The following is a 23,187-nucleotide window of genomic DNA, read 5'->3' on the forward strand; positions in this document are numbered from 1 at the left end:
AGGAGTGTGAACTTGTCAAAATCGTAAAAATGGTAACTCTTTGCAAGGGTGAAGTGCACCTACATTTATTACTGCTTTTATTGCACTATAAATTAAGGGGGGAAGCCCATGATGTGTCAATTTCAAGTTCTTTTTTTTTTTTTTTTTTTTGGGACGGAGTCTCGCTCTATCACCCAGGCTGGAGTGCAATGGCGCGATCTAGGCTCACTGCAACCTCCACCTCCCAGGTTCAAGCAATTCTCCTGTCTCAGCCTCCCGAGTAGCTGGCACTACAGGCGCACGCCAACATGTCCGGCTAATTTTTGTATTTTTAGTAGAGACGGGGTTTCACCATATTGGTCAGGCTGGTCTCAAACTCCGGACATCAGGTGATCCACCCACCTCGTCCTCCCAAAGTGCTGGGATTACAGGCGTGAGCCACCACACCCGGCTGTCAATTTCAAGTTCTAGGTGATAAGCATTATCGTTGGGATGGCATCTGTCTGTACCTAGCTCTGCTTTACAAACAGCTCCTAGCTGACTTGCCTAGAACTATGAACTATTTCATCTGGGAAGGTGGTAAGAGAGAGGATTTCTTCCTTATTTACCACGTGACAGAATGGCAGGCAAGTCAAACACTTGATGAACTAGTAATTTTTCTTGTAGTTACTTGCACATATGTCCAAACGTTTGTGTTGATGACGGCAAAAATACTTCTTAAAAATATTAAAAGTTGAGCCTGGGTGCAGTGGCTCACACTTGTAATCCTAGCACTTTGGGAGGCCGAGGTGGGTGGATCACCTGAGGTCAGGAGTTCAACACCATTCCGGCCAACATAGTAAAACCCTCATCTCTGCTAAAAATACAAAAATTAGCCGGTGTGGCTGCGCATACCTGTAATCCCAGCTATCTGGGAGGCTGAGGCAGGAGAATGGCTTGAACCTAGGAGGCAGAGGTTGTAGTGAGCCAAGATGGAGCCTGGGCGACAGAGTGAGACTTTGTCTCCAAAAAACAAACAAACAAAAACCTTGAAAGTTGCCAAACATCTTACTTTTTTTTTTTTTTTTTTTGAGATTGGGTTTTGCTCTTGTTGCCCAGGCTGCTGGAGTGCAGTGGTGCGATCTTGGCTCACTGCGACCTCCGCCTCCCAGGTTCAAGCAATTCTCCTGCCTCAGCCTCCCGAGTAGCTGGGATTACAGGCGCACACCACCCTGACTGGCGAATTTTTTGTATTTTTAGTAGAGATGAGGTTTCACCATGTTGGCCAGGCTGGTCTCGAACTCCTGACCTCGTGATCCACCCGCCTCAGCCTCCCAAAGTGCTGGGATTACAGGCGTGAGCCACCACGCCTGGCCTCATCTTAATTTTTATATGATTTTGACATCCCTCAATTTACCCTAATTTATTTCTGCCCTGAATTTTTCATGCAAATTTAGAACTTAACCTACCACCATTTGCTTCATGACATGAAGTGAGATACCATGAGATTTTTCAGTCTGCCCCTAAGGACTCATAGATGTAAGAACTTGATTTCTTGATTTACTGCTCATAATAAAATGATTTTTTCCCTTTTCTTACAAAGAAGATTTGCACATCCAATTTGTTTTTCCTTTTTAAAAAATGTGTTGAATTAAGCCAAAATCTTTCCAACGAAGCACCTGATTCAAACACAAATTCTGTCCCCTGGAATATGCAGCCTCATGTTTAATAAGCACCCAGCAGGGATTATGCATTAAATTATCTCCCTTAAAAACTTGTTGATAGATTTATCAATATTTGGATTAATTTTAATGTTAAAGAATTAAATCCTTAATGTTTCCACTTTAGGTAGGGAAAGAAAACTACAACTTAATTGTATAGCAATTTAACCTTGATTATCTTTTTTTCTGATTGAACCCTATACAATGATATCAAATTCAAAAATTAACCTTGCCCGCAGGATGGATAATTAGTCAAAACCAGGGAAAAGTCAGAATAAATTAACAATGAAATCAATCCCTTCATTTTATGTCACATTCTGGGAATTCTGAGGCACATTTTCAATATGAGCCCATCACCTTCTTCCAAATTCTGCTGAAGTTATATTCTGGAAAGATCTAGGCTACTTTTAGAGATGGGCAAACTGAGGTTAAGCAAAATTCCATAATGACAGGAGTAATAATCAGAAGAAGAAATGATTCAGGTAGAGACTAACCAGGAAGGAGGGAAAAACCAGAGTTCAGAGGAGCTGAGATGACCTGCCCGAGGAGAGAGTAAGGACTTGGGATAAGACAGAGGGAAAATTGCTTTCAAAAAGCTGCTGGCAGCCAGGTGTGGTGGCTCATGCCTGTAATCCCAGAACTTTTGGAAGCTAAGGCGGGAGGATCGCTTGAGCTCAGGAATTTGAGACCAGCCTGGGCAACATAGCCAGACCTTGTCTCTACTTAAAATAAAAATATGAAAATTAGCCACGTGCAGTGGTGCAAGCCTGTAGTCCCAGTTACACAGGAGGCTGAGTCAGAAGGATTGCTTGAGTCCAAGAAGGTCGAGGCTGTGGTAAGCAGTGACTATACCATTGCATTCCAGCCTGGGAGACAGAGCAAGGCCCTGTCTCAAAAAAAAAAAAAAAGCCAGTGAGCAACCATCCGTCCAGTTTAGATCAGGAAGGCAGAGCGTGCTCAGAGAAAGATCTCTGGTGAAAAAAGGAGATTTAATAGAACAGATGGAATAATTGAGAGCTTAAAAAATAATTAAGAAAAGGATTAACACAAGTCATGCAAGAAAAAAAGGAAAAGAAAGGCAATTAGACACTCTAGGAAAAACAAGCGTATACAAGAAATAATGGCCCACAAATGAAGCAAATGAAATGTGTCATAATGTTAAGCAATCAGTGGAACATGACAGATTTTTTTTCATGTTTGGAAGAATGGTGTACAGCTCACTACTGGGCCAGGCAACAAACCTGAGAATGGTATCATAATGGGAAGCCGTTCATGGGTTTCTGACTTTTAAAGTCAAGCTGCAGACATCGCACCCAAGACTTGGTTGTGTTGGCAAGACAGAACACAAATGTTAACAAGCACTAACACGTGAAAAAGTTAAAAAGTGAAACTGATAGATGTTGTGACGTGGAGAGGAGGAAAAATCGGGTGTAAATATCCTTGTCTGACAAAGTGGAGGATCAAATGAAATTGTGGAAAGTGAATATACAAGAAATCAAAATAGATCCTTTTGCAGTTCATTAGCATAATGTGAGAAAACGTTTTAAATGGTCCATTTTTGGTCGGGTGCGGTGGCTAATGCCTGTAATCTCAGCACTTTGGGAGGCCTCCAGTGATCTGCCCGCCTCGGCCTCCCAAAGTGCTGGGATTACAGGCTCGAGCCTCCGTGCCCAGCCAGATTTTCTAGTTCTTCTTGAATCCTTTCTTGAGTTTTTCCCCTTCTCTTAATGGTTGATGTTTATATTATTACAGTACTTAAATTATTCTATCCATCACCTTTCTAACTTTTAATAGGCTTATATTTTGATTTCTTATTTTATTTTATTTTTCTTTATTTCATGTCAGATGGGTAACGTCCTGATGTCGTAACTCGTTTTGAGGGAGGCACTGTCACACATGCTCGTGAAAACCTAATTATCATGCGTGAGAAACACATATTCACTCCTTCAAACCCAAAGAATAGACTCGGAGACACGAAGAACAGCAGTGAGACTTTTAAAGGAAGTCTTGTAAGATGGGGTGTCTGGTAGGCAGGCACAGCCAGGGCAGCTACAGCAGGTAATTGATCTCCTAGCACACAGTCCCTCCCCCAGTTGCTCATTGGTCTAGTACTATGGGGTTACAGTCTTCCTGGACGTCACCTAAGTTTCATTATCCCCCTTTAAGGTCAGACCCAGGTCCCCTTCCCTGCTAAAGTTTCGATTTCCCAATAATGAAACTTTCTCCCCTTTTATGGGCTGACCCTTCCTCTACATTCTGTTCGCTTATCGTGACCTTCTAGGTGCATGGGCCCTCAGGTTTGTTACACCCGCAGGCTGGCTGCCAGCACTCAGATTTATCATACCTTGAAGATGGACTATTTATGTATTTATTTTTGAGATGGAGTTTCCCTCTTGTTGCCCAGGCTGGAGTGCAATGGCAGAATCTTGTCTCACTGCAACCTCTTCCTCCCAGGTTCAAGCAATTCTCCTGTCTCAGCCTCCCAAGTAGCTGGGATTACAGGCACCTGCTACCACAACAAGCTAATTTTTTGTATTTTTAGTAGAGACGGGGTTTCGCCATGTTGGTCAGGCTGGTCTCGAACTCCCCACCTTAGGTGATCCACCCTCCTCAGCCTCCCAAAATGCTGGGATTACAGATGTGAGCCACCGTGCGAGGCCAAGACAATTTCTTGAACCCGGGAGGTGGAGGTTGCAGTGAGCCGAGATTGCACCACTGCACTCCAGCCTGGGTGACAGTGCAAAACTCTGTTTCAAAAAAAGAAGAAGAAAGGAGTAGGAGGAGGAGGAGGAGGGGGAGGGGAAGTAGAAGGGGAGGGGGATACCTATAACGAGTAAGTAAATTGAATTAGTAATCAAAAACCTTCCTCTACACACACACACACACACACACACACACACACACACACAAAGCCCAGGCCTGGAATTCACTGGTGAATTCTACCAAATGTTTAAAGAAGAATTAACAACAATCCTTCGCAAGCTCTCCCAAAAAATAAAGCAGGAGGGAATACTTCTCAACCTATTCTCTAAGACCAGTATTCCCTAGTACCAAAACTACACAAAGGCATCACAAGAAAATCACATACCAATAGACCTTATGAAGATACACAAAAAGCTCTACAAACTAGCAAACTGAATCCAGCAAATACTAGCAAATCAAATACTAGCAAATTGAATCCATATAAAAAAGATTATAGGCCGGGCGCGGCGGCTCACACCTGTAATCCCAGCACTTTGGGAGGCCGAGGCGGGCGTATCACGTGAGGTCAGGAGTTTGAGACCAGCCTGGCCAACACGGTGAAACCCCGTCTCTACTGAAAATACAAAAATCAGCTGGGCAGGATGGTGAATGCCTGTAATCCCAGCTACTTGGGAGGCTGAGGCAAGAGAATGTCTTGAACCCGGAAGGCAGAAGCTGCAGTGAGCCAAGATCGCACCATTGCACAGCAGCCTGGGCGACAGAGCAAGACTCCGTCTCAAAACAACAACAACAACAACAACAACAAATAAAAAAGATTATAGTGGGGCATAGTGGCTCATGCCTGTAATCCCAACACCTTGGGAGGCTGACATAGAAAGATCACTTGAGGCCAGGAGTTCAAGACCAGCCTGGGCAACATAGCATGACTCTATCTCTACCCAAAAAAAAAAATTAATTAGTGGGGTGTGGTGGCACATGCCTGTAGTCCCAGCTGCTCAGAAGGCTGAGGCAGGAGGGTTGCTTGATCACAGGAATTGGAGACTGCAGTGAGCTATGATTGTGCCACTGCACTCCAGCCTGGAGGAGACAGCAAGCCCCTCTATGAAAAAAAAAAAAAGAAATCAAGAAAGAAAGAAATTAACATTCTAGATAAATGGAATCTATGTTCACAGATTGGGAGACAATACTGTTAAGATGCCAACTCCCCATATTAGTCCACAGATTGAGCACAATCCCTATCAGAGCAATGAGGAAGACAGTTAAACTATAACCTAAGAAGCAGCAGTTGCAAACATGCTATGTGACAGTTTCCGGGGCTTAACTCCCCACATGGCACAATCAGCTCTGAATGTAACAGCGAAGACTATACAAATCGTAGAAGAAAACACAGGAGTAAAAAATCTTCACGACCTTGGATTAGGCAATAATTTCTTAGAAACATCTCGAAAAGTGCAAGTGACAAAAGAAAAAATAAATTGAACTTCATTAAAAATTTAAACTTTGGTCATGTAAAGGACACCATTCAAGAAAATAAAAAGGACAACCCATAGAATGAAAGAAAATATATGCAATCATATATCTGTAAGGGTCTAGTATCCAGAATATGTAAACAATTGTTACAACTTAACAATAAACAGGCAATCCAATTTAAAAATGACTGAAAGGTTTGTATAGACATTTCTCCAAAGAAAATATATAAATGACCAATAAGCTCGTGAAAAAACAAGCTCAAAATAATTAGGGATATATGCAAATCAAAACCACAATTAGACACCACTTTACATCCATCATGATGGCTATAAGAAGAAAGACAGCCAGGTGAGGTAACTCATGCCTGTAATCTCAGCACTCTGGGAGGCCAAGGCAGGAGGATCACTTGAGCCCAAGAGTTTAGACAAGCCTGGGCAACATAGCAAAACCTCATCTCTACAAATATTTTTTAAAAAAATAATCGGGCATGGTGGTGTGCATCTGTGGTCCCAGCTACCCAGGAGGAAGGTTGAGGTGGGAGGATGGCTTGGGCCCAAGATGTTGAAGGCAGTGAGCTATGATCATGCCATTGCACTTCAGCCTGGGCAACAGAATGAGACCCTCTCTCAAAAGAAGAAGAGGCTCAAGAGGTTGAGGACAGTTAGCTGTGATCATGCCACTGCACTTCAGCCTGGGCAACAGGATGAGACCCTATCTCAAAAGAAGAAGAGGCCCAAGAGGCTGAGGACAGTGAGCCGTGATCATGCCACTGCACTTCAGCCTGGGCAACAGAGTGAGACCCTATCTCAAAAGAAGAAGAAGTCCAAGAAGTTGAGGGCAGTGAGCTGTGATCATGACACTGCACTTCAGCCTGGGCAACAGGGTGAGACCCCATCTCAAAAGAAGAAGAAGAAGAAAGAACGAGAAGGAGAAGAAGGAGGAGGAGGGGAAGAACGAGGAGAAGAGGAGAAGGAGAAGAGGAGGAGAAGGACAGACAGAAAAATAACAAGCATTGGTGAGAATGCCAGGGGTTGAGAAGAATGAATAATAAGAGTCCTTGCTAATGAAGATAGGGGCTTCTTTTTTGCAGGGACAAAAACGTTCTGGTTTTAGAGAATGGTGCACAGTGGATTTAGAGATGGTTGCACAACTTTGTGGATCTGTGTACTAAAAACCAATGAGTGGTACACTTTAACGGAGTGAATTTTATGACCTGTGAATTATATATCTCGTTAAAGCAGTGATGAAAAATAAAAAGAGAGAAAAGGGCAGAGAGGGAAGAGGTAGAATGTTTTTGAGCTAAATTTTCATCTTCCTATTTAGGAGTTGGAAGGTATTGTCCAAAACTGATAAATCAAATCAGAGAGGTGTATTAGTCTGTTTTCACACTGCTATAAAGATACTACCCAAGAGTGGGTAATTTATAAAGGAAAGAGGTTTAATTGGCTCACAGTTCTGCGTGACTGGGAGGCCTCAGGAAACTTACCATCGTGGTGGAAAGGGAAGCAGGCATGTCTTACATGGCAGCAGGAGAGAGAGAGAAAGTGAAGCGGGAAGAGCCCCTTATAAAACCATCAGGTCTCGTGAGAACTCACTCATTATCACTTCAGCCTGGGCAACAGGGTGAGGCCCTATCTCAAAAGAAGAAGAAAAAGAAGGAAGAAAGAAGGAGAAGGAGAAGAAGGAGGAGGAGGAGGAGGAGGGGAAGAAGGAGGAGAAGAGGAGAAGTACCACTGCACTTCAGCCTGGGCAACAGGGTGAGACCCTATCTCAAAAGAAGCATGAGCAAAACTGTCCCCATGACCCTATCACCTCCCTCCCCTGACACGTGGGGATCACGGGTCCCTCCCTCCACATGTGGGAATTACAATTCAAGATGAGATTTGGGTGGGGACACAGAACCAAACCATATCAAGAGGTATGATCATAGAGCAGCAGAGGAAATTCCAGAAGAATTAAAGAAAGAAACAGTTAAAATCGCTTTGGGGACTGGGGTGAGATTGCCGCTTTTCAATATTATTATCTTTCTGCTTTTTTTTACTTGTTATTGTGTGTATACTATTTTGATATGTCAACTTAAAATAATCAAAATGGTCAGAATCTGGTTTAAAGGGAGTTTATTCAGGCACAAAGTTTGAAGATGAGCTGCCTGGGAAGCACGGATTCCAAAGAATGGAAGTCAGTGCTCCAAAGTGTAGAAGTTTGCGACTGTTTATATAGACAAAGCTTGGGGAAGCGGAACAGAATCTCAACGTCTTTCTATATAAGGTTTAATGCATAATTACAATATCTGGTTGGTTGAGGTAGTCTTTTTCTTTTTGGGAAAGGTATATTTAACCTTCCACACTAAAGATGTAATAGACATGGGGTCTTTTGTCCCATCTGGTCTAGGTTAGGCACGGGACAATAAAGAAGGCAGTTCATCTACAACAAAGATCAGTGATTGGAAGGGGAGGAGGTTTGGTCTCTGGTCTCTCCCAGTCATTTACAGAACAAGAGCAATGAGGAAGAGAGTTAAACTATCACCTAAGAGCAGAAGTTGCATACATGCTATGGGAGTTTCCAGGGCTTAACTCCCCACATGGCATAATACATTTAGAGAGTCCTGAATATTTTTTCTTTTACAGATACAAAATATATAGATAGATAGATAGATATTCAAAATGCAAACATATTTTCCAGGCTTTTTTTTTTTTTTTGAGATAGCATATCACTCTGTCACCCACGCTGGAGTCCAGTGGCATGATCTCAGCTCACTGCAACCTCTGCCTCCCAGGCTCAAGCGATTCTCCTGCCTCAGCCTCCCAAGTAGCTGGGATTACAGGTGCTGACCCACCACCACCCAGCTAATTTTTGTATTTTTAGCAGAGATAGGGTTTCGCCATATTGGCTAGGCTGGTCTCAAACTCCTGACCTCAAGCGATCTGTCCGCCTCAGCCTCCCAAAGTGCAGGGATTACAGGCATGAGCCACCCGGCCTGGCCCAAAATGCAAGCATTTTTTCAAAGCTCCTAGAGCTTGAGGCCAGGACAGGGGAAGCTTTGAAAGGTACTCCTGGGACATGGAGATGCAGCTTCGGACCCAGCCTCTTCCCGGAAACTGTCTGCACAGTGAAATCTTGTCTCAGCTCCATGCCTGCTGCTGTTCCCCGCTGCATCTCCTGCTGCTATTCCCCGCTGCATCTCCTGCTGCTATTCCCCGCTGCATCTCCTGCTGTGGCCAGATGACCCAGTCTGGGCTTGAGCAAGGGTAATGACTGATACAGATTTTTCCCAACCAGCTGAGAGATCAGAGAGTGACACTGTCAAAAACAGAACGGTGAAAAGAATGAACTGTAAAATTAATTAAATGTCATGCACTCAAAAACGCAGCAAGCCTGGAATAAGAACGTGGGCCAAGGCTTCAACAGTCAGCACTCAACTCCCATGTACCTCTTTATTGTCCCCCCAAGAGCGTGCCAAGAAATTGGGGGTTCATGCTGTCATCAATGTCACCCCCCCCCCCGCCCACCCTGAGCTTCTATCCCTTTAATTCCAAACTGCTCCTCTCCTGGGTTGACTCTGTTTCTTAGCTAGCACACAGCTCAGACAGCTCTCCATTTGATCCAGTACTCAGGAAATTTAAGAAAAGAAAAAACATCCAAAAAAAAAAATGGTGTGTAAGGTAATTTTGTCCCAGATCTTTCCCTCCGAGTCATGAACATAATAGATTTGACTTTTTACGTTGTGTGCCCCCATAAGAAGCATAAAAGAAAGGTTACCCTGGCAAGCAGCTAGAAAAGAGTTTAATTAATCCCAAAGTGTGTGCCTCGTTTGGAAAGCACATCACAAAAGAATCCTGTGTTTACTGAACTAGATCCTTAAGGCTATTATCCCTCCACCAACGGTGAGATTTTTCTGAGGGAGCCGCGTCCCTTGTGGTCTGGAAGGTACTGCCATTAAAACTAAGATCCACACAGGGAACTATGATTGAAGATGCTGAAGGTGCAGGAACTGTGCCCTTGGCAGAGGGAATTGGGGGTCCCTAAGTTTGTGCAAAGCTGTCTAAGCCCTAACCCTGTGGATTTCTTCACTCTCCTGAGCAGAGGGGAGGGGTGCCCAGCTGGCTTTCCCCAGACCATTCCCAAGGAGCAGAAGTGGTAGGGAGCTGCCTTTGGCGTGCTTCTGGTTGGCCATCCCTTTTTTGAAAGCAAATGCTGCCCTACCTTAGCAGATATGCTAGGACTAACCAGAAACTGGTTGCCTAAAATAAAAAAATGCAATCATGGATTTTTGTTTTTGTTTTTGATTTTGAGACCAGGTCTCGCTTTGTCACCTAGGCTGGAGCGCAGTGGTGTGATCATAGCTCACTGCAGCCTCGACTTACTGGGCTCAAGTGATCCTCCCCCCACCTCAGCCTCCCACCGAGTAGCTGAGACTACAGACACACGCCATCATGCCTGTCTCATTTATTTATTTTTTGGAGAGATGGGACCTAGCTATATTACCCAAGCTGATCTCAAACTCCTGGGCTCAAGCAATCCTCCCACCTCTGCCTCCCAAAGTGTTGAGATTACAGGCGTGAGTCACTGTGCTCAGCCTCCTCTATCAATTAAATGGGTGATTTTTTTTTTTTGAGATGGAGTCTCACTCTGTAGCCCAGGCTGGAGTGCAGTTGCATGATCTCGACTCACTGCAACCTCCATCTCCCGGGTTCCAGTGATTCTCCTGCCTCAGCCTCCTGAGTAGCTGGGATTACAAGCACCCGCCACCACACCCGGCTAATTTTTGTTATTTTTAGTACAGACAGGGTTTCGCCATGTTAGCCAGGCTGGCCTCGAACTCCTGGCCTCAGGTGATCCACCCGCCTCGGCCTCCCAAAGTGCTGGGATTACTGGTGTGAGCCACCGCACCCGGGCTTTTCTTTTTTTTAAGAAGCTTAGGCCACTACATCATGGGTGAAACTTGAAAACATTATGCTCAGTGAAATAAACCAGTCACAAGAGGACAAATATTGTATGATTACACTCATATGAGAGACCTAGAGTCATGGAATTCATAGAAAGTAGAATGGTGGTTTCCAGAGGATAAGGGGGTGGTGGGGGAATGGGGAGCTCTTGTCTAATGGGTACAGAGTTTCAGTTTCACAAGATGAAGAGCTCTGGAAATGAATGGTGGTGATAGTTGCACAACTGTGAATATACTTATGCCACTGAATGGTATACTTAGAAGTGGTTAAAATAGGACTGGAGCGGTGGCTCACACCTGTAATTCCAATACTTTGGGAGGCCCAGGTGGGCGGATCACCTGAGGTTGGGAGTTGGACACCCGCCAGACTAACATGGAGAAAACCCATCTCTACTAAAAATACAAAATTAGCCGCGCGTGGTGGCACATGCCTGTAATCCCAACTACTCGGGAGGCTGAGGCAGGAGAATGGCTTGAACCCGGGAGGTGGAGGTTGCAGTGAGCCAAGATTGCGCCATTGCACTCCAGCCTGGGCAACAAGAGCAAAACTCCGTCTCAAAAAAAAAAAAAAAAGTGGTTAGAATATTAAAATATTACATTTTATGATATGTATATTTTACTAGAATTTTAACAAATAAATTGGGCCAGGCAAGCTGGCTCACACCTGTAATCCCAACACTTTGGGAGGCCATGGAGGGAGGATCACTTGAGCTCAGGAGTCCAAGATCAGCCTGGACAACGTAATGAAACCCCATCTCTACAAAATACACAAAAATTAGCCAGGCGTGGTGGCGCATGACTGTGGTCCCAGTTACTTAGGAGGCTGAGGTGGGAGGATCACTTAAGCCTAGGAAGTAGAGGTTGTAATGAGCTGAGATGGTGCCACTGCATTCCAGCCTGGGTGACAGAGTGAGACCCCATCTCAAAAAAAAAAAAAAAAGGCCGGGTGCGGTGGCTCATGCCTGTAATCCTAGCACTCTGAGAGGCCGAGGTGGGCAGATCACCTGAGGTCAGGAGTTCAAGACCAGCTTGGCCAACATGGTGAAACCCCATCTCTACTAAAAATACAAAAAATTAGCTGGGCATGGTGGTTCGCGTCTGTAGTCCCAGCTACTCGGGAAGCTGAGGCAGGAGAATTGCTTAAACCCAGGAGGTGGAGGTTGCAGTGCGCTGAGATCGCATCACTGCACTCCAGCCTGGTAACAGAGCAAGACTCCATCTCAAAAAAAAAAAACAAAAAAAAAACCCACCAAATTAATTAACAAAAAAAAGCTCAGGTCTTAGTCTATTAAAAAATATATGGTATCCTGCTTTATTGTAGGTGTTAGCATTATGTTGATTTCAAAGACAGCTTAGACGCCCAGGCAGGGGCAGCTCAGTGGGCATCTGAGGGCAAGCCCAGACTCTTCTGGAGCCTGGGAGGGAGGAAACTTCTCCTCCTCATGAGTAATGACTGTGGTTTTCTGGCAAACATTAAGGAGGAAGGAACTAAAAATACTTATCGGCCACTCTGCCAAAACTCCACAGTGCTCGGAACGTACCAGGCCAACATGTTGAAGCACTTTCAGAGTGAGAGGGATCTGCCTAAACACCAAGGTCAAAGTCATTTCACACCTTCGCCTTTGCCTCTCGCTGGGGCTGGTGCACAGGAGGAAGGACGGGGCCCCCAGCACAGCTCTAGACCACTGTCCACCCAGGAGAGAGGCAGCAGCAAGGGAAACCAGCCCAGACCCCAGGCGTGTGGCCACAGAGAGGCCTCTCCCAGCCAGCTGCAGGGCCCAGCCGAGCGCTGCCAGGAGGGGCCTCTTCTGCTGCCAACTCTAACAAGCTAAGGCAGAAAGAGCATCATAGACATTTCCCTAATGCGTCCTCCCGAGCTGCAGGAATCCAAGCCGAGACACCTGCGGAGGGGGCAGAAGAAGAGGAGAAATAGGTGTGAGAAGACAGCCCAGGTGGAGCATGGTCCTGGAGGGAGGAGCTTCTTAAACTCCACTGTGCACGTGACTCACTGAGGGGGCTCTGGTTACAATGCAGATTCTGATTAAGCTGATCTAGGGTGGGGCCGAGATCCCGCCTTTCCAACAAGTGCCCAGGTATGCCGACGCAGCTGGCCCATGGACCACATTTTGAGGAACAAAACAAACTCCCCCAACCCCCCGCCAGGCACAGAGGGCAAATAGGGATGGGAGTTGGGGGTAGGCAGTGGTGACTCGGGTGTGGTGAGGTCCTGGTTTGGGGACTGAGGAACATTTTCTGAATCCTGGCCTTACCATACAGGTGGGCATGAAAGCCAACGGCCTGTGACTTTGCATCAGGTGTTGTGATGGTTGAGACTGAGTGTCAACTTGATTGGATTGAAGGATACAGAGTATGGATCCTGGGTGTGTCTGTGAGGGTGTTGCCAAAGGAGATTAACGTTTGAGTCACTGGGCTGGGAAAGGCAGACCCACCGTTAATCTGGGTGGGCACCATTTAATCAGCTGCCAGCTCGGCTAGAAAGTAAGCAGGCAGAAAAATGTGGAGAGACTGGCTTAGCCTCCCAGCCTTCGTCTTTCTCCTGTGCTGGATGCTTCCTGCCCTCGAAACATCACACTCCCAAGTTCCTCAATTTTGGAACTCGGACAGGCTCTTCTTGCTCTTCAGCCTGCAGATGGCCTGTTGTGGGACCTTGTGATGGTGTGAGTTAATACTTAATAAACTCCCCTTTATATATATATCATATAATATATGATATATACAAATATATATTTATATAAATATTATATATAAATAAATATATAAATATATAATATATAAATATATTAATAATTAATTATAAATATATTTATATATTTAAATATAAATATATTAATATATAATTATTAATATATTTATATATAATTTATAATTTAATATATAATTATATAATATATATTAAATATTTATATATATTATATTATTATATTATATTATTATATATTATTATATTATATAATATATTATTTAATATAATTATATTATTATATTATATAATATAATTATATTATTATATTATAATTATATTATTATATATTATTATATTATATAATTATATTATATTATATTATATATTATATATAATATTTATATTTTTATACATATTATATATAATATATAAATATTATATATAATATTATATAAATATATAATTTAATATATAAATATATAAATGTATTAAATATAAATATATTTATATATTTATATAATTAATTATAATAACAAATTATATATTTATATAAATATATATAATTATATATAAATTATTTATATATAATTATATATAATTAATTATAATAATAAATATTATATTATCAAATATATATTTCTTATAATGATAAATATATATTATATATAATATATACGTATATATTATATATTATATTTATATATTTATATAAATATATATTTATATATATAGTATATATTATATATAATATATAAATATATAATATAAATATATATTATATATAATATATAAATATATAATATAAATATATATTATATATAATATATAAATATATAATATATAAATATATAATATAAATATATATTATATATAATATATAAATATATAATATAAATATATATTATATATAATATATAAATATATAATATAAATATATATTATCTATAATATATAAATATATAATATAAATATATATTATCTATAATATATAAATATATAATATAAATATATATTATCTATAATATATAAATATATAATATAAATATATATTATCTATAATATATAAATATATAATATAAATATATATTATCTATAATATATAAATATATAATATAAATATATATTATCTATAATATATAAATATATAATATAAATATATATTATCTATAATATATAAATATATAATATAAATATATATTATCTATAATATATAAATATATAATATAAATATATATTATCTATAATATATAAATATATAATATAAATATATATTATCTATAATATATAAATATATAATATAAATATATATTATCTATAATATATAAATATATAATATAAATATATATTATCTATAATATATAAATATATAATATAAATATATATTATCTATAATATATAAATATATAATATAAATATATATTATCTATAATATATAAATATATAATATAAATATATATTATCTATAATATATAAATATATAATATAAATATATATTATCTATAATATATAAATATATAATATAAATATATATTATCTATAATATATAAATATATAATATAAATATATATTATCTATAATATATAAATATATAATATAAATATATATTATATATAATATATAAATATATAATATAAATATATATTATATATAATATATAAATATATAATATAAATATATTATATATAATATATAAATATATAATATAAATATATTATATATAATATATAAATATATAATATAAATATATTATATATAATATATAAATATATAATATAAATATATTATATATAATATATAAATATATAATATAAATATATATTATATATAAATAAATATATATAATATATTTATATATTTATATAAATATATATATTTATATAAATAAATATATAAATAAATATATAAATATATTTATATATAAATAAATATATAAATATATTTATATATAAATAAATATATAAATATATTTATATAAATAAATATATAAATATATTTATATATAAATAAATATATAAATATATTTATATATAAATAAATATATAAATATATTTATATATAAATAAATATATAAATATATTTATATATAAATAAATATATAAATATATTTATATATAAATAAATATATAAATATATTTAGATATAAATAAATATATAAATATATTTAGATATAAATAAATATATAAATATATTTAGATATATATAAATATATAAATATATTTAGATATATATAAATATATAAATATATTTAGATATATATAAATATATAAATATATTTAGATATAAATAAATATATAAATATATTTATATTTATATATAAATAAATTTATAAATATATTTATATTTATATATAAAGAAATATATAAATATATATATATTTATATATAAATAAATATATAATATATAAATATATTTATATTTATATATAAATAAATAAATAATATATAAATATATTTATATTTATATAAATAAATATATATAAATATAAATATATTTATATTGATATATAAATAAATATATATAATATATAAATATATTTATATTTATATATAAATAAATATATATAATAATAAATATATTTATATTTACATATAAATATATTTATATTTATATATAAATATATAATTTATAAAATAAATAAATATATAAATATGTAAATATATAATAAATAAATATATAAATATATAAATGTGTATTCATATAAATATATATTTATATAAATATATTATATATAAATATATAAAGAGGAGTTTAAGTATTAAGTTTATATATAAATATATAAATATGTATTTATATAAATATATATAAATATATAAATATGTATTTATATAAATATATATAAATATATAAATATGTATTTATATAAATATATATTATGTATAAATATATAAAGGGGAGTTTATTAAGTATTAAGTTTATATATATATTTATATATATATATTCCATGAGCTCTGTCCCTCTAGAGAACCCTAATACTGGTGTGAAAGAATGTTACTCAGTTTGGGTGCTGCCAAGTGGGTTTGGGGAGTACAGGCACCCACTAACCACTGGGGGAAAGAGTGCCATTGCAGAAAGGGCACACGCTGACCCAAATGAGTAAGCCTCAGTGTCTGACACACCTGGATTTAAATCCCAGGTGTTCCACATCAGCCATGTGCCCTTGGGCAGGTCGTTCTGAGCCTCAGTTTGTTTATTTATCTATCACCTTTCTGTGACCAATAGAATAATGGCCCACAACCATGTATGAATACATTTCCTAACCCTCAGAGCCTGTGAATGTGTGACTTCATATCACAAAGGGTCTTTTTTTATTATTATTATTTTTTTTTGGTGGGGCTGAATCTCACTATGTCACCCAGGCTGGAGTGCGGTGGTATGATCTCAGCTCACTGCAACCTCCACCTCCGGGTTCAAGTGATTCTCCTGCCCTAGCCTCCCAAGCAGCTTGGATTACAGGCATGCACCACCACACCCGGCTAATTTTTGTATTTTTAGTAGAGATGGGGTTTCACCATGTTGGCCAGGCTGGTCTCAAACTCCTGACTCCAAGTGATCCACCTGCCTCGGCCTCCCAAAGCACTGGGATTATAGGTAAGAGCCACCTCGCCTGGTCCGCAAAGGGTCTTTACAGATGTGATGAAATGGAAAGATGTTGAGTGAGTTATGGGGACTCTCCTGCATCATCCAAGTGGACCCAGTGGGATCACAAGAGTCCTTAGAAGAGGGAGGCATGAGAGTCAGAGTCTGAGAAGGAGATGGGATCACAACCGCCAAGGTCAGAGCGAGATGTGAAGAGGCAGCACTGCTGTCTTTGAAGAGGAGGAGGAGGGGACCACAAACCAAAGGATGTGGGCAGCCTGGGGGAGCTGGAAAAGGCAAGGAAAGGGATTCTCCTGCAGAGCCTAGAGCAGGAACACAGCTCGGCCAATGCCTTCATTTTGGTCCAGTAAGACCCATTTCCTCCATAACTGTAAGATAATAAACGGATGTGTTGTTTTAGGGCACTATGTTTGTGATCATTGGTTACAACAGGAGTAGGAAACGCATATATTTTCCCACAGGATAGTTACAAAGATTAATGAAATTGGCAGCGGGCAGTGGCTCACACCTGTAATCCCAGCACTTTGGGAGGTCGAGGTGGGTGGATCACTTGAGGCCAGGAGTTCAAGACCAGCCTGGGCCGACATAGGGAAACCCCATCTCTACTAAAAATACAAACATCAGCCAGACTTGGTGGCGGGCACCTATAATCCCAGCTACTCAGAAGGCTGAGGCAGGAGAATCACTTGAACCCAGGAGGCAGAGGTTGCAATGAGTTGAGATGGTACCACTGCACTCCAGCCTCGGCTCTGTCTCAAAATAATAAAAATAATAATAATGAAATTATGCATCTTGGAGCCCAGGGTCAAAAAGAGAAAAGAAATTATGCATCTGTAGGGTTCCCAGCACAGAACCCTGCTCTCCTTAAGCTGCAGTTGTTAGCAGGCTTGTGCCATGTCATGCATAGCAGGGTCAAACATGTTTATTACTGTCAGGAACATAGGTGCTGCTCTATCATGGGTGCCCCCCACCGTCCCCTGCACCAGAAGCAATGGAGATTTCTCATACCATGGCTGATCACTAAATGGTGACCACAGACCTCCTGAATCCACACACTTCGATGACTCTCAGGTCGGACAATCACTGGAGTGGGGGAAGGAGGGGTCCCCAAAGTAAGATCAGGAACCACTGATGAAGCACAAAGGGGACATTCGTCCTGAGGATTCCAGCCAGCATCATGCCCTTTCCTTTACCTAAGAGAATTAAAGTCCACTGGGAGAAAAGTCTCTAAACCTGCAAACCTCACAGACACACACACACACACACACACACACACACAATGCCATCTGAGGCCAGACATCGTGGCTCACACCTGCAATCCCAGCACTTTAGAAGGCCAAGGCAAGAAAATCACTTGAGCCTCAGAGTTCAAGACCAGCCTGGGCAATGATGTGGCAAGACCTCGTCTCTACAAAAAAATTAGATAAAATAACATTAGCCAGGCATGGTGGTGTGCACCTGCAGTCTCAGCTACTCAGGACACAAAGACAAGAGGATTGCTTGAGCCCAGGAATTTGAGGTCAGCCTGGCCAACTTAACGAAACCCCCTCTCTAAAAAAAAAAAAAAAAAAATGAGCCATGCACAATGATGCATGCCTATCTGTAGTCCCAGCTACTCGGGAGGCTGAGGTGTGAGGATCGCTTAAGCCTGGGAGACAGAGGTTGCAGTGAGCTGAGATCACAGCACTGCACTTCAGCCTGAGCGACAGTGAGACCCTGTCTCAAAAAAAAAAACAAAAAAGCCATTTTGGGAATGGGGAGGCAATAGTGTAAAATGGGCTCATCTGCAGTCACAATTTTGGGTTGATGTAAATGAAACAGACGCAGAGTGGAGGCTCCGTAAAGGAAGGGGTGGTAGGGACCGAGGCTGCCTAGTCCTAACCAAAACCGAGGTCTCCCCCTTGGCTCTGGGATTACCAGCCTTAGGCCTGGGCCCGGGCATAATGTATCATAACTATGAAGTAAGTTCTTCAAATTATGATCATTTCAGGAACCATTTTTTATGAGAAAATAAATTTTAAATAATAGCATTTTTAACTTTTTATGGCTACATTTGCCATGTGACTGGTGACAAGGTATATTTTTGCACTAAATGGGATGCATTCATTATCTCCGAAGTAACACTCACTCACCGGAACCACGTGAGCAGGATGAAGGGACAGGCTGAATCAGACAGCCATTCTTTTCACCTGTGACACATGAGCCCATGTTCAGTGGGAAAAACACACACACACAAAGATAAAGGTAGGATAGTCGGGCCCGTGAGTCTAAAGTAGGTCCCTAAAAGGCAGAGGAAGATTCTGAACAGAGAAATAGATTTTTGAGACAGAGTCCCAGGCTGGAGTGCAGTGGCGCAATCTCGGCTCACTGCAACCTCTGCATCTCGGGTTCAAGCGATTCTCATGCCTCAGCCTCCCGAGTAGCTGGAACTACAGGCATGAGTCACCACGCCCAGCTAATTTTTGTATTTTAATAGAGTTGGTGTTTCATCGAGTTGGCCAGGCTGGTCTTGAACTCTTAACCTCAGGTGATCAGCCCACCTCGGCCTCCCACAGTGCTAGGATTACAGGCATGAGTCACCATGGCCGGCCCAGACCAGTAGATTTTAATTCAGGCCCAGCAAACATAGTAGTTCGTGTGTGTGTGTGTGTGCGCGTGCGTGCGTGTGTGTGCGTGTGTGTGTGCACGTGTGTGTGCGTGTGTGTGTGTGTGCGTGTGTGTGTGTGCTTTACTCATTTGTTTAGCTGTTAATTAAATAGTTTAACTTTGGTCTTATACTTTCCAAAACTTCCAAAAACGGAAAACAAACTTCAATGGATAATGAATTCTCTACCTATCTCTCCACGTTCCTATGGGAACACAGTAGGTCGGAGTTGACCCGCTGTCTGTGCAGGCTATCAGGGGTCGGGCAGCAGACAGTTGGAGCGTATGGATGGGAGGTTTGCTGGCAGGAAGACCCATGAAACTAGGCATAGGAGGCTCACATAGTATCTTTTGTCCCTGGGGAGAAGGACAGGATGCTTTTGTATAGTGCTTCACAGTTTACACACTCCTTTTCTAAATGTTCTGTCACCTTCCTGGAACTGTCTACATAATTCTTAGGGCCTGGTGCAAAAAGAAAATGCAGGCCCCTTGTTAAAAATGTATAACTGGATATAGTGGCTCACACCTGTAATCCCAGCACTTTGGGAGGCCAAGGTCAGAGGATCACTGGAGCCTAGGAGTTCAAGAGAAGCCAGTGCAACATACTGAGACCCGATCTCTGCAAAATAAATAAATTAGCCATCTGTGATTGTGCACGCCTGTAGTCCCAGCTACTTGGGAGGCTGAGGCAAGAGGATTCTTGAGCCCAGGAGTTTGAGGCTGTAGTGAGCTATGATCGCACCACCGCTCTCCAGCCAGGGCAACAGAGCTGGAGCCCATCTCTAAAATAAAATTAAAAAAAAAATTTTTAATAGGAATTTTAAGACAGCAAATCATTAAGCCAAGTACAGGGTCCTCTGTGACTTCTCGGCTGTCTGCTTGTGGAGCTGGCCCGCCCCCTGCATAATATTCAGAATTCACCATTTGAAATCACACCCTAGGCATTCCCCACCAGGCCCACAGGCACCCCCTACCCAGCCCACCCCCTACTCTCAGCCATGCTTTTAGCTGCAAATTACAAAAGCCCAAAACTGGCTTAAACAATAAGGACATTTATTGGATCAAATGACTGGAGGCCAAGAGAAAGGGTGGGCTTTGGGACCTAGCTATTCCACTGGCTCTGCCTCAGTTTCCCTGCCATGATCTGAGTCCTGCCCTCTTGAGCTGGTGATGTCATCCTTGGGGCAGAAGTAAGAATGGCTGCCGCAGCTTGGGGCTCTCCCATTTATTTGTGCACAGCAATGTCCAAAGGAAGAGAGACCACTTCTCCCTACGGCCGTTCCTTAAAAACAAGGACATTTCCTTCCCAACAATGTCCTTGAGAAAACATCAAACTGATCTGCAGACCCATCCCTGAACCTCTCCCTGTCACAGAGGAATGCCACTTGCTGGCCCAACCTTGGATTCTTTGACCAAGAACAGGCAAGGGGAAGGAGTGGAATTAGCTTGATTGGCTTCAGCAGCCCCCCTCCCCGCCCACCTGGTGTCAAACCACTGCACCACATTACTGCTGCACAATGGAGAGAGTGTTGCCCACCACTCTAAATGACAGTCCCCATGACCCACCTTATCCTTTGATGAAAACTGTCTATGGGCAGCCATGTTTTGTAGCATATGACATTGACCCTTAGCCACATTTGATAGGACTGTGGGTCTCCTGACCTAGAACAGCCAATCCAGGGACTGTGCATCATCCTGGTTTAGAAAGATAAGGTAGCCAGGCCCAGTGGCTCATGCCTGTAATCCCAGCACTTTGGGAGGCTGAGGAGGGCGGATCACTTGAGGTCAGGTGTTCAAGACCAGCCTGGCCAACATGGTGAAACCCGTCCCTACTAAAAATACAAAAATTAGCCAGACGTGGTGGCACACACCTGTGGTCCCAGCTACTCGGGAGGGTGAGGCAAGAGAATCACTTGAACCCGGGAGGTGGAGAAAGTTGCAGTGAGCCAAGATGGTGCCACTGCCCTCCAGCCTGGGCAATAGAGTGAGACTCCGTCTCAAAAAAAAAAGAGAGAAAGAAAAAAAATGAGCTGGACCAATCAGATTCTTGCCTGGGGCATTTGAAGGAAGAAACCGTAAGCTTGAGAGAATGGGGCAGTTAATGTTAAAAGTTGATATTTGCAGCCATGAAAAAGAACAAAATCATGTTTTGTTTTGTTTTGTATTTTTAGATGAAGTCTCACTCTGTCACCTGGCTGGAGTACAGTGGCATGATCTCAGCTCACTGCAGCCCCCATCTCCTGGGTTCAAGTGATTCTCCTGCCTCAGCCTCCCGAGTAGCTGGGATTATAGGTGCGCACCACCACACCCAGCTAATTTTTTGTATTGTTGGTAGAGATGGGGTTTCACCATGTTGACCAGGATGGTCTCGAACTCCTGGCCTCAAGTGTTCCATCTTCCAAAATCATATATTTTGCAGCAACGGGGATGCAGCTGGAGGCCATCATCCTAAGCAAATTAACGAAGGAACAGAAAACCAAATATCACATGTTCTTACTTATAAGTGAGAGCTAAAATTTGGGTACTCATGGACATAAAGATGCCAGCAATACACCCTGGGGGGCCGGGCATGTTGGCTCACATCTGCAGTCCCAGACCTTTGGGAAGTGGAGGCAGGAGGATTGCTTGACCTGAGGAGACCAAGACCAGCCTAGGCAACATAGCAAGACCTCATCTCGACTAAAAATTAAACAAACAAAAAAAATTAGCCAGGCATGATGGTGCACGCCTGCAGTCCCAGCTACTAGGGAGGCTGAGGTGGGAGGATCACTTGAGCCTGGGAAGTTCACCAGAGTGCCACTGCACTCCAGCCTGGGCAACAGAGTGAGCCTGTCTTAAAAAAAAAAAAAAGAAAGAAAGAAAGAAAGAAAAGGAAAAGAAAAAAAAAGAAAAGAGACACTGGGGAGTCCTAGAGAGGAGTGGAGAGGAGAAGGAGGGGGACAGGGTTGAAAAACTGACTCTTGGGTACTATGCTCACTCCCTGGGTGATGGGTTCCATTGTACCCCAAACCTCAGCATCACACAATATTCCCATGTAACAAACCTGCACAGGTACCTCCAAATCTAAAATAAAACTTGGAGGAAAAAAAGTTGACCTTTAAACATTATAACATAGAAAGAAGCCAGAGAGGCCATTGTGGGCCCTGTGCAACTGAAGTTATGAAGGAGAAGAAATGTGGATCGGATGAATGTATAAAGTAGATGTAGACTGACAGGCGAGACACAGCAAGAGAGAGCAGGGAACAGGAGGCCTGGAGGAGCCCATGACTGTGTCAAGGGCAGAACACCCGAGTGAAACCCACACACTCCTGCTCCCGCGGCCCCTGGGGCAGCCCTAAATCCAGAAGTGTCCTTTTGCAGCTCCAAGACTTCAATTCGCCTGTCCGGCTTTTCCCGGGCTCCTGTGCCTGGATATCTCCTTCATCACCCAACAGGCTCTCGTTCCT

At 40.7% G+C, this 23,187-nt stretch overlaps 1 non-coding gene across 1 annotated transcript; it reads right to left on the minus strand.

Moving 5' to 3' along the window:
* Positions 1 to 3,518: 3,518 nt before the first annotated feature.
* LOC112207570 (small nucleolar RNA U13) lies at positions 3,519 to 3,617 on the minus strand. Its single transcript, XR_002942005.1, has one exon. It is a non-coding gene; the product is annotated as a small nucleolar RNA U13 (small nucleolar RNA).
* Positions 3,618 to 23,187: the final 19,570 nt, after the last annotated feature.

Source organism: Pan troglodytes, chromosome 1, assembly GCF_028858775.2.
Source record: "Pan troglodytes isolate AG18354 chromosome 1, NHGRI_mPanTro3-v2.0_pri, whole genome shotgun sequence".
In the NCBI taxonomy this organism is placed as follows: Eukaryota; Metazoa; Chordata; class Mammalia; order Primates; family Hominidae; genus Pan; species Pan troglodytes.